Genomic DNA, 12,629 nt, shown 5'->3' with positions numbered 1-12,629 from the left:
CTGGAAGCTCTATCAAACTGGCTACGTGCTAGCAGACTGAAGGTGAACCCGGCGAAGACTGAGATTCTCTGGCATGGCAGCCCAGCAGGTCTGACTCCTCCATTACCCACCTTCAATGGTGCCGCCCTATCTCCATCAACCACTGTTAAGAGCTTAGGTGTCATCCTGGATTCACAGCTGACAATGGAAGCTCAGGTCGCTGCTGCCAGCAAACAGGCCTTTTTCCATCTACGACAAGTGAGGCAACTGGCCCCCTACCTATCTGACGAGGCTCTGGCAACTGTCATCCATGCCACAGTCACATCTAGGCTGGACTACTGCAACGCCCTGTATGTGGGCCTTCTGATGTCTACGACCCGAAAGCTTCGTATTGTTCAGAATGCGGCAGCCAGGTTACTCACAAGAACGCCCATGAAATGCCATATAACACCAGTGCTGCAACATTTACATTGCCTTCCAACTGAGTACCGTGGCCTGTATAAGATGCTAGTTCTGACCTTTAAAACTCTTTATCGCCAGGGTCCATCGTACCTTAGGGACCGCCTCTCCTTCTCCCATCATCGGAGGTGGCAACGACCAGCCCAACGTGACTTACTCCATATACCGGGTCCTAGAGAAGTGCACTTGGAAAGGACCAGATGCAGGACTTTTTCTATTTCTGCCCCTGCCTTGTGGAATTCCTTGCCGCCCTACATGAGAGCCATGTGTGACTTAGGGCCTTTTACTCTCGCACTTAAGACCTGGCTTTTTACTAGAGCATTCGATCTCTGTTAATTTTTATTTTTTGTATGTATGTATTTTATCTTTTATAATTTAGCTGTAAATCACCTAGAGCATTCTCGGATGGAGGGCGATTAATAAGTTATTAAATGATGATGATGATGATGATGATGATGATGATGATGATGATGATATAATATGTGCAGCAATGCTTTTGTTAATAATGTCTCTGACAAAGAAACTCCTTTACAGTCTTTTAATGTCCACCTTATCTCTCTTCGCTTTCTCATCCTCATTCTATCTTGAAGTTGTTGGGTTGTGTTTTTTAAATAAAAAAAAAACAATTAAGAGAATGATTCTGCAGAACTGGAGAAACATAGACTGTATGTGTAAGGCTTCGCATATTTTATGCAATAAAGTGTCATAATAAAGCTTGGGCTGGGGAAAAATGGGATCTTATTCAAGGTGAATTGACTGCAGCAGAGTATGCCTTCCTGCAAAGGGAAAGTTAAATAGCAGCTGCCTCAAGAATCCCTTACTGAACATGCGTGAACAAGAGAGAGAGGGGGGGGGGGGAAGTAATTCCTCTTGCCTAGCTATCCCCAGCAAGTTTAAAAAAACCCTCAAAGCCCACATATATGTTTGGCCACCAAAGTTGAAATCATAAAAAAGAAGAGGCTGGTAAAAATTAAAAAAAAATCCCTGCCTTTTGAAAGAAACTTTCAAGTGGCCTCTACATGGATCAACATATTTTGTTTTTTTTTACTTACACAAGGTTTCTTTTACATGGTTGCTTCATTTCATATGTGTAAACTATTAGTTTTGCATAAAAGGTTTGATGAAAATTGTTGAAGTGCTTACCCTTTTGTCTTGTAGGAATCCTTCCCAATTCTAGACATGTTCAATGTGTTGTTGAAAGCTTCCATGGCCAGAATCATTGGGTTGCTGTAAGTTTTCCAAGCTATATATGGCCATGTTCCAGAAGCATTATCTTCTGACATTTCACCCACATCTATGGCAGGCATCCTCAAAGGTTGTGAGGTCTGTTGGAAACTAGGCCCAGCTAACACCTCCTAACAAATGATCCCCCAGGCAGCAACCAGCCAGGCTTTGATGTTGCAAGGCCATTAAATGCTAATCAAGGTGGCCAATTGCAACATCCGCACTTGCCTCAAGCAGACAAGAGTTCTTTCTCCCACCTTGGACATTCCACAGATATATAAACCCTACTTGTCTAAGTTCCAACAGAACCCTCATCCTGATTGTGCTATTTTTGCATTATTTATCAATATTATAAATCTTTTATTTTCAAATATTATCATATAGACTTGTAACAATATGTTAAACTTATTTAATAACCATGCAATTTTTTACATTCAGCCATGCAGTCTGAAACTGTAATGTAATTAGATAAATTCTATGAATAGAAATACGTTTTAAACTGCTTAACACGCCATTTTAGTCATACAGAACCAAATAGATTAAGTGATAAGTGTGATGTTTTGATATCTTTATTTTGTCTACAAAACAGCATTTAGTAGGCTAGAATATTTAAAATGCACTTTTGTGCAACCTTCCCCCTAGTCAGAAGTAACACCTATTTAAATATATGGGAATTGCTTTGGAGTAAGCACGTAGGTTTGCAATTTCAGCCTTGATAACAAGATGATAAAGTCATTAGTACTGAGCTATATAGTACTTTGCTGATATAGCATATAATATCCACTATGTGGTAATTTGATAAGTATGCTATTACCATTTCGAGACATTTATTATATAATATCTGAGAATATAAAACCTCACTCATAAATCAGGAGTACATGCCTATGCATATTTACCTGAGATCAAATCTCACTGTACAGAGATGTCATGGTAAATAAATTAGGGTGAATAGATGTGATTCTTAGTATTAGCCACTGCCCTTGTTATACATTTATATAAGATGCATTACTGAGATAACTAGTTATGAGGAAGACTAGTTTCTGCTTCTATAGTCCTCATTAATTTCTGCTGTGTGTGGAAATGATTTCATTTGGTTCTCTTTTCAACTGCAAAGATGTTAACTTCAGTGAAGGTTTGATCAGATAAGCTATCCAACCCCCCCCCCCCCACACACACACACACACAAAATTGCTGAAAAGCTGGAAGAAGAAACTTTTAAAAAACAAAGTTTCTTCATTTATTATTAAATAACCAAGCAAAGGCATATAAAATGCTTTAGAAAGGTCTTGGTCTTACATTTCTCTGTTAATACTTGAAGGTCATTATTTTCTCCTGCATTTTTCTTTCTCTAACAATTATTACATCATGGATTAGGAGGGGAGATCACTGGGAATAAACTCAGCCAGGCCTTATATTATTAAGTCATGCTAACGGCTGATTCTCATAACACCACATGAGCTTATGATATGCTTTTCACTGAGTTGATTTAGCTGACCAAATTATTTTGTTTCATACCGAGTCTAAATGGTTTATGCTGAGCTCAGAATTAAGGGATCTACACCATATGCAACAAACAATAGTACTTTCAATATTGTTCAAGAAAGTTCCTATAACTTGAAACATGCTTTCCTTGTCTAGTTTGTAATACAGTTTATACAATTTCTCTCTCTCTCTCTCTCTCTATATATATATATATATACATATATATACACACACACACACACACACATATACATACACACACACACACACATACTGACAGTAAATAGACAAGTAGTTAAATTTAGCTATACAAATTTACATCTAACCTTGCAGGACATACTATGTATGATATGACTTTTCCACAATTGAACATGTGTTTTTTGTTTTTGTTTTTTGCTTTTCAGATCATTAGAAATTATCCACATGAGTTGGTGAATCTGATCCCTTTCAATAAAATAAGAGAAAACTACAGAGTTTGGGAATACCTTTTATGCTTGAAAGTGCCACACAGCAATAAATATAGAATACATTTTTCCCTACTAACTGCAACTGTAAGCAAGAACTGGTAGACAGTACTTTGTTAGTAAGAAGTCCTATAGTAAGCACACGTTGGAGAAATTAATCATTCATTCCCTGCAGACTGCTTATATATTTCATCAGGCCATTATCTGATCTGAATAACAAGAACAATTGCATAATGAAATGCATTACTGCTGACACCAGCAACTTTATGCTATTTGCTTCAAAAAAAAGAAAAAAAAGAAAAAGAGGCAAGTACCTCTGAGACACAATAGGGAAAAGCCACCCCTTACACCTCCAAAATCCTATATTTCCTATACCCTAAACCACTGTGGTTCCGTATCTACCTGTGTTTTATTATCATATAGAATCCTTAAAATGCATAGCATGCCATCAAGCACAATTAGTCCAAATATATATTTTAGGAAAATTACATCAGCTCATCCCCATAGTGCCAAACACTATCTTCCTGTCTTTGGACAGGAATACAGCATTTTTTTACCAGATATCTGTTTATTCCAAGAACACAAAAGAAATTTTGACCAAGTACTTCAGAATAGTCTTAATATATCCTCAATATCAAAGAGCAAAAGATAAATACCAAATACAAAATAGTATTGCTTGCAGAACTGGGTGGGAAGCGAGTCACCTGGTCATGCAGATTTCATATGTTACCTACCTGGGAGCCATTGACAACCTGACAGTCATATACAGGTCTAAACACAGACTAAAATGACACTTTTGGCAGAAGCACTCTGCTACATTTCAAACATCATTAAGGAACCTTTGCCCTGCCACAAATGCCCGCTGTTTAGACCATTGCGACTCGGTCACTATAAAGTCGCTTCATACTCCCTTGAACTTGCAGTTTGTGCCCTTCCACTAGAAACAACTGTATGCAATTGTGACTTGTGCGTTTCACATAATGCTTCCTGATATTGATATCTTAAACCAGTTTGCATTCTGTGTAAAACTAATTTTGCAAGGAATCAACTTCCATCTCTCGGTGCCATTATGAAATGCACTTGAAGAGAAAACTTTCTCAATAAACTGTTATATAGTCCCATTTGCACTTGGCAGTTTGGGCATGCAATGCACTTTCAAATACAGATGCTCTACTTTATTAGAACTCTGAATCCTAAAGAGCTTGGAAAGCTCAGTGCAATGAAAGCATTATCTAAAAGGAATAATCCTTGCTAATGAGTCATGCTAGAGTAAATCATTTCAACTCTGGGCGGGTTATTATGGTTTAATTTGTGACATTTTGAGTTTCTCAGTGTATACCAATTTCCAAAAAAAGAATCACATTAAAATGAAGACCAATATAGCCATAAGAAATGATGCTGAAATGTTACAGATTTAGCATTAAATATTTAGAGCAAACAGATCCAGTTGTTTTTGAAAACATTGACTAATGATCATTGTTGCCTTTTTTCTTTGAATGGGCTGTGCTTATTGCTCATTCATTTGGCCTCCTTAACCAGTGACCGTCTGTCCCGAGAGGAAGAATTCTCTCAAAACTTTGTGAGGCAATGACCTTTTGGAGACTCCAGGTTGGGCCGCATCCTTTGTTTTGTGGCTTTCTGGCTTTGAACAAATCCAGTTGACAGTCCTTATGGCCTTATCCAAATTCAGTACTGTCAGGTATGTATGTTCTCCCTCTCTCTTTCATACACAGGCACACCAGTCTTGTCCTGTGTAGACTCTTGTTCAAAATCAATGAAACCAAGCACTTAAGGCAACGACATCCGAGAGTGGAACTACAATTAAAGCAACTCAGTCCAAGCTGGGAATCTTGATTATATTGCCACAGCATCCTTTTAACTGACACCTAGCATTACCTTTTCACTTCAAATCCTCTAGGTGTCTACTGAGGAGTGGCTTTCTGTGGGAAGAGGGGGAGATGAGGCTTTTGACACCCCCAATTCTGAAGGTAACAATGTACAGCAACAATACTACTCCCCGCAACTGTTTTGAAAAAGGCGACACTCAGCTGCCACACACATTGTCAACCCCTTTCCAGGTAACAACACTATCAGACTCATGGATGAATCTTATTAGTGTGTGGAGGGGATAGAAAAAGGCAGGAAAGCAGCAAACCACAAGCAGTGAGGGTCCATAACCAAGCCAAACAACCAAACCAAACAAAACCGACTTACTCAAGCAGCCAGCTCGGACCTCTCTTTCTGGAAATCTTAAGGAGTCTTCTTTCCCCGTTCCTGCCGGTCACAAGAAGAAGAAGAACAGTGCTCCTATTCCACAAAGGCCACGGAGGGACTGCGAAGAGAGACAGCCACATGTCACACCCATCCAAGGGAAAGGTTTGTTTGGGGGGATGAAGGAAGACGAGAAGGAAGGGAGACAGAAAGGAGGGAGGGAAAGGAGAGAACAAGGGGGGGGGGGAGGGATGGTAGAGCTGGTGATCTCTCTCTGTCTCCCCCTCTCCTCAGTGCTCCTCAGATGGCAGAGCGGTCTCTCTCTCTCTCTCTCTCTCTCTCTCTCTCTGTCTCTCTCTCTCCCTCCCTCCCTCTCCTCGGTGCTCCTCAGATGGCAGAGCGGTTTATCTCTCTCTTTCCCTCTCTCTCTCTCCTCAGTGCTCCTCAGATGGCAGAGCGGTCTCTCTCTCTCTCTCTCTCTCTCTCTCTCTCTCTCTCCCCCTCCCCTAGTGTTTCCCCTCTTCCCAGCCACCCTCCCTCCCTCCCTCCCACTCCTTCCTTCCCCTCCCAGTTGCTCTCTTTCTCCTCAGCCCCAATTTATAAACAACACTCACAACACACACATCAGGGCGCGTCTATAATAGGGGAGGAGGGTTTGTACCTGCAACTCTCTCCCAGCGAGGAAGGAAGAAGGGTTCCTGGGAGAGCCCGCGAGGATAAATAGGCAGATAGATAGAAAGAGTAGCTCCTCGCTCAGGTGCTCCTTTTCCAAAAAGAGAGCAAGAGAAGGAAGCGGGAGGTCTGGGGACTTGAGGCAAGGGAGCCGTCCGCGCTGTCAAAGCCACCCTTCCAGGAGGAGGAGGGAAAGAAAGAAAGGGAGAAGAAGGACGCGGAGGGGATGCTTCTTGCCTGCCCGCGCGCCAACCCAATACTGAGGGTCTTGGGAAGAGAAGCGGCGAGGCGTCCTCCTTGCCTGCCCGCGCGCCAACACAAAGCTCCCTCGTTCTCTCTCTCTCTCTCTCTCTCATTGAGATCTCCTCTCCGCCGCTTTCTCCAAGCGCCCCTACCCCTGGCAGCAGCTGGAGCCGCGCTTTTTTCTTCCCCCCCCCCCCCTTTCCCCTCCGCCGCCCGCCGCACTCACCTGCATTTCCCCAACGAGCCACTTGATGGCCGGCCACGGAGCCAGGCAAGCGCGGAGTCTTTCGGTACCTCTCGGGGTCCCTTCTCCTTCCAATCCTGAGCGACCAAACACAAAACCCCGCAGGGAGAAGCGGAAGGGGAGGGGGTGAGGATGAGGAGCGCGCGGGGGGGGGGGGGAAGAGGGGTCAAGAGAGCGTGCGCACGGAAGGCCAGGGCATCATCCCAGCGTCCAGGGCTCGCGCCCGCTTTTTCAGCACTTTGGCGAAAGATGGGGAAAGTGCCCAAGACCCCTCCAGCCAGCCTCACCACTGGGTGCCTGACTGTGGCTCCAGCTGAGGGGCAGTTCCTCTTTAATCCAAGGAGACGGATCTCCCTTCCCTATGTAAAAGGAAGGCAGGGCTCGCTCTCTCTCTGGCTTCTTCCTCGTGAACTTTCCTCCACCAACGCCTCCCGGCCGCAATTGCCTCCGAAAAGGCGCGCGCTGGGCTCAAATGGTCTCTTGGTGAGGGATGGATTGGAGACTGAGCTCCCGCTCTCGCCTCCGCCTCCCTCCCTCCCTCCCTGTCCCCCTTGGGAGCTCTCCAAGGTCCCCTCTCCGTTTCTGTTTTGTTTTATTTGGAGGCGTGCAAACCAAGGCGCCTCGGGATGGGTCCCCAGGCATTGCTAGCATTCCTGCCACGAAGGGCCACCTTCTTGCTGCAAATGGGGGGCTGGGAGAGGCGCTTTCTTCTCAAGTACACGTTTACTTCTTGCGAGGGGAGCAATGACTAATCTCGATCAAATAGTGAAGAGTAGAGACATCACACTGGCTTCGGGTGTGAGAGAATTGGCCGTCTGCAAGGACATTGCCCAGGGGACGCCCACATGTTTTGATGTTTTTGAATCCCCCCAGGCGTGAGAAAGGCGGTATATAAATACTGCAAATAAATAAATAAATAAATAAAATGTTTTACCATCCTTGTGGGAGGCTTCTCTCATGACCCCACATGGGGAGCTGGAGCTGACAGAGGGAGCTCATCTGTGCTCTCCCCAGTTTCAATCCTGTCAGTCTTCAGTCCTGCTGGAACAAAGGTTTAACCCACTTGCAGTTTCTCAAGTTGCTTCTGACACGAAAAAAAAAATTACACTAGCAACAAAGATCTGTATAGTTAAAGCCATGGCATTGCCCCTTAGTGACCAATGTCTTCTTTTGGAAAGGGTATTTATTTATCTTGTCAAAATCAAACCAAAGGTACGGTTGTATTTAAAAACTCAAACAAAGTAAAAAAAAACAGGCATTATACTCAATGTCCTTTGACCAGTAGCTGGCCACTTGGAGTGCCTCTGGTGTTGCTATAAGAAGGTCCTCCATTGTGCATGTGGCAGGGCTCAGGTTGCATTCCAACAGGCAGTCTGTGGTTTGCTCTTCTCCACACTGGCATGTTGTGGACTCCACTTTGTGACCCCATTTCTTAAGCTTGGTTCTGCATTTCGTGGTATCACAGCACAGTCTGTTCAGTGCCTTCCAAGCCACCCAGTCTTCTGTGTGCCCAGGTGGGAGTCTCTCATTAGGTATCAGCCATGGCTTGAGGTTCTGGGTTTTCACCTGCTATTTTTGGACTCTCGCTTGCGGAAGTGTTCCTGTGAGTATCTCTGTAGATCTGAGAAAACTATTTTTTTTTAATTTAAAGCATGGGCATGCTAGCAGATATCCAAACAGAGGATGGGCCAGAGATGTCACTGGCTTGGTCCTTTCATTGTTGGCTACTATTTCTCAATGAATGTCAGGTAATGTGATACTAGCTAAATAGTACAATTTCTCCAGTGCTGTGGGATGTAGACATTCTGTGATAATGCAGAATGTCTCATTAAGAGTCACATCCACTGTTTTAACATAGTGAAGCATGTTTCACACTGGGCATGCATAGCAGTAGAGTAGCAAAGTGCAAGGGCAGATGTCTTCACCATGCCTGATTGTGGTCCCCAGGAGATGCGAGATGTTTGCAAACCAAGGTGCCTCTGGATGGGTCCCGAGGCATTGCTCAGCATTCTTGCCATGTAGGGCCACCATCTTGCTGCAAATGGGGGACTGGGAGAGGCGCTTTCTTCCCTAGATACAGTGTGTATATGTGTGTGTGTATTTCGTACGAGAAAATAAGGCTTGAGTGCCTTTGGCTCTCCAAGCCAACAAAGCTTGAAAACCGATCTCAAGGAAGATGGGGCAGCCTTGGCTGACCCTTCCCCCCCCCCCTCAGGGTGCATCTACATTGGAGAAATAATGCAGTTTGGCACCACTTTGAATGCTATGGATTCCTAGGACTTGTTGAAGGCCAAAAGAACTTGCAAAACTACAACTCCTAGGTTGCCTTTCCAGTAAGAGCACCAAAGCTTTAGGTGCTCTTACTCCCTATTACAGGGAAAACCAGCTGATTCCTAATCCATCTAAAAACAGAGGACAGACAAACTTATTGAGCTCTGAGAATTACCTGGAAAGGAATCTCACTGGAGCATTGCAGCACACCCAAATACGTGGGAGTTACCTTGGACCATTCTCTGACCTATACAAAGCACGGCCTGAATATCAAGCAAAAAGTGGGTGTTAGAAACAATATCATATGACAGCTGACTGGCACAACCTGGGGATCATAACCAGATACAGTGAAGATCTCTGCACTTGCACTTTGCTACTCTGCTGCTGAGTATGCATGCCCAGTGTGGAAAATATCTCACCACACTAAAACAGTGGATGGGGCTCTTAATGAGACATGCTGCATTATCACAGGATGCCTATGCCCTACACCACTGGAGAAATTATACTGTTTAGCCAGCATTGAACCACCTGACATCCACAGGGAAGTAGCAGCCAATAATGAAAGGACCAAAGCAGTAACATCTCCGGCCCATCCTGCTTGGATATCAGCCAGCATGCCCATGCCTTACATCAATAAATAGTTTTCTAAGATCTATAGAAATACTTGCAGGAATACCTCAGCAAGTGACAGTCCAAAAGTGGCAGGTGAAAACCCAGAACCTCAAGCCATGGCTGATACCTAATGAGAGACTCCCACCTGGGCACACAGAAGAGTGGGTGACTTGGAAGGCACTGAACAGACTGTGCTGTGATACCACGAAATGCAGAACCAACCTTAAGAAATTGGGTCATAAAGTGGAGTCCACAGACAGAAGACTGGGTGATTTGGAAGGAGCTGAACAGACTGCACTCTAGCACCACGAAGTGCAGAGCCAACCTTAAGAAATGGGGTCACAAAGTGGTGCCCACGACATGTGAGTGTGCAGAAGAGCAAACCACAGACTGTCTATTGCATGGCAACCTGAGCCCTGCTACATGCACAATGGAGGACCTTCTTACAGTGACACTAGAGGCACTCCAAGTGGCCAGCTACTGGTCAAAGGACATTTAATAAAATGCCATTTTTTAAAACTCTGTGTTTTTTAAAAAATACATTACAACTGTACCCTTGGTTCGTATCTGTGAATGGAATCCACTACATGGCTTTAAGCCTCCTCCCAGTAGACTCAAATCAAGGAAAAGCTTCATGAGAACCACCACTCTTCTTAATGGACCCCCAGCAAAAGCAAGAGTATCCCTCTGGGAAGCCAAACCAGGAAATCCCAATTGGATGCCCTTGGATGCCCCTCCCCCCGAGGGTCTTCCTCCAGGGGCAAACCAAGAATGGGCAACTTGGAAGTCCCTGAACAGACTCAGAAGCAGAGTGGGCTGATCAAAAGACTACCTGGCAAAATGGCACTGCCTAAAACAATCCCCCACTTTGTGTGACTGCGGAGCAGAACAAACAACTCTGCATCTGTATGCTTGTCCACTACACCCTGCCTCGTGCACAGAGGAAGAATGGTTGGAGGCTACAGACAACGCAGTTGCTGTTGCCCCTTTTTGGTCAAAAGATATTTTAGCTGCCTGTGCTCCTTCTATTTTTATCAGTTCTATGCTAATTTATACAATGCTTTTAATGCGAAATAAATAAATAAATCTGATATTTTTTTAAAAAAAAACCCACTTTGAACACTATATGGACTCCTGGGCGTTTAGAAGGCTAAAAGAGCTTGCCAAACTACAGCTCCCAAGATCCAAGGGGTGTCAAGCGGGATTCCTTCTCCAGTGTAGATGCGCCCTCGGCTGGCGCGCTCCTCCTTCTGGCCTTCCTTCCTGCCTTCCTTTTCCTTCCTGCCTTCCTTCCAGCGGCTCTGCGTTCCCCCTTTCCGCCTCTTCCTCCCCCGACGATACTTTGTGTATTTTAAATAAAGATTTCATTCCGCCAACCCGCAGGAAGCTCTTAAGAAGAGCCAGCTGAGCGCGTCGAGATCATCTCTGTCTCTCTTTTTAATGTTGTTGTTGTTTTACTGCTGCCCAGGCGCCTTGGGTGCGCGAGGAGGGCGTCCTTTCTGGAGGGGCGAAGACGGGGACGGGGGGGGGGGGGTTCTTGCCCTGGCTCCCTCCTCTTGAAGCCAACGGGCTTTGCCGGACGAGGAAGGACATCAAAATAGACAGCTCCTGGGAGTCGCCCTGCCCGCCCCCCCCCCCCCAGCCCTGCGAGGGAAAGGGAGGACAGAAGAGAGGAAGGGGTTAAACGACCGTCTTCCTCTCCCTCTTTCCTCGCCGAGGCTCCGACAAATTGGCAGCGCCACCGAAGATGCATTTCAAGTTTGTCAAGAATGCCAGGGATCAAGGACGGCGCTCTTCCTCCCTCTCCTTCTCCCCTCGCCAAGGGAAGAGAGGCTCAGCCTGCCCTTATCCGAAATGCTTGGGACTAGAAGTGTCTGTTTTCTTTAATCACCCCCCCCCCGCCCCCCGGCGAATTTTGGAATATTTGTATGTACAGGCAGTCCCCCAGTTACAACCAATTCATTTAAAAATGACCTAGGTGAGACTACAGGAAGTGATCGTGATGAGAAGCGATAGATTAGATGGGAAATCTACCCATTGGAAGGCAAATTCACTCCTGGAGGAGTTATCATGGGGAAAGGGGGTCTCTACTGAAGGTTTATCGCCAATCCTTGTTTCAACAACAACAACAACAACAATAATAATTATTATTATATTATTATCTGAAACACAACAAGATTAGTATACAACAAATATGATCACTATGCTGGCTGTTGTATTGGGTCACTCGTTGGGCACTTCCCAAGTGTCTAGGACTGTGTGATGTAATAATGCGTGCAGATTCAAGTAGGGTGGCCTTTTGCAGACCTGACAGATGGTAATTATATGTTTATATATATTAAAATACCACCCCCCCCCCCCCGTGGCGCAGTGAGTTAAAGCTCTGAGCTACTGAACTTGTTGACTGAAAGGTCGCAGGTTCGAATCTGGGGAGCGGCATGAGCTCCTGTTGTTAGCTCCAGCTTCTGCCAACCTAGCAGTTTGAAAACATGCAAATGTGAGTAGATCAATAGGTACCGCTCCGGCAGGAAGGTAACGATGATCAATGCAGTCATGCCAGCCACATGACCTTGGAGGTGTCTATGGACAACGCGGGCTCTACGGCTTAGAAATGGAGATGAGCACCACAGTCGGACACTACTGGGCTTAATGTCAGGGGAAAACCTTTACCTTTACCTATTACACACACACACACACACACACATATAATTTATACTCTGCTGAGTCTGCTCTATCTCCCCAAAAGGAGCCTCCTTGGCACAGTGGGT

The 12,629-nt window shown here is 44.9% G+C and overlaps 1 protein-coding gene across 46 annotated transcripts in view; it reads right to left on the bottom strand.

Moving 5' to 3' along the window:
- Positions 1-7,052, bottom strand: part of PTPRD (protein tyrosine phosphatase receptor type D) — a 1,485,253-nt gene extending 1,478,201 nt beyond the window's left edge. For 17 of the 46 annotated variants that reach the window (XM_060762323.2, XM_060762327.2, XM_060762337.2 and 14 more), the window contains exon 1: positions 5,823-6,072. The gene's annotated coding sequence lies outside the window, so the exon portion shown is untranslated. Of the gene's footprint in view, positions 1-5,822; positions 6,075-6,480; positions 6,824-6,960 lie in introns of those variants that run through there. The other 29 variants (XM_060762344.2, XM_060762349.2, XM_060762345.2 and 26 more) reach the window with 8 other exon arrangements.
- Between the last annotated feature and the right edge of the window lie 5,577 nt (positions 7,053-12,629).

This window comes from Anolis sagrei, chromosome 2 (genome assembly GCF_037176765.1).
Source record: "Anolis sagrei isolate rAnoSag1 chromosome 2, rAnoSag1.mat, whole genome shotgun sequence".
Taxonomy (NCBI): domain Eukaryota; kingdom Metazoa; phylum Chordata; class Lepidosauria; order Squamata; family Dactyloidae; genus Anolis; species Anolis sagrei.
This window is presented reverse-complemented; position numbering and strand designations above follow the sequence as displayed.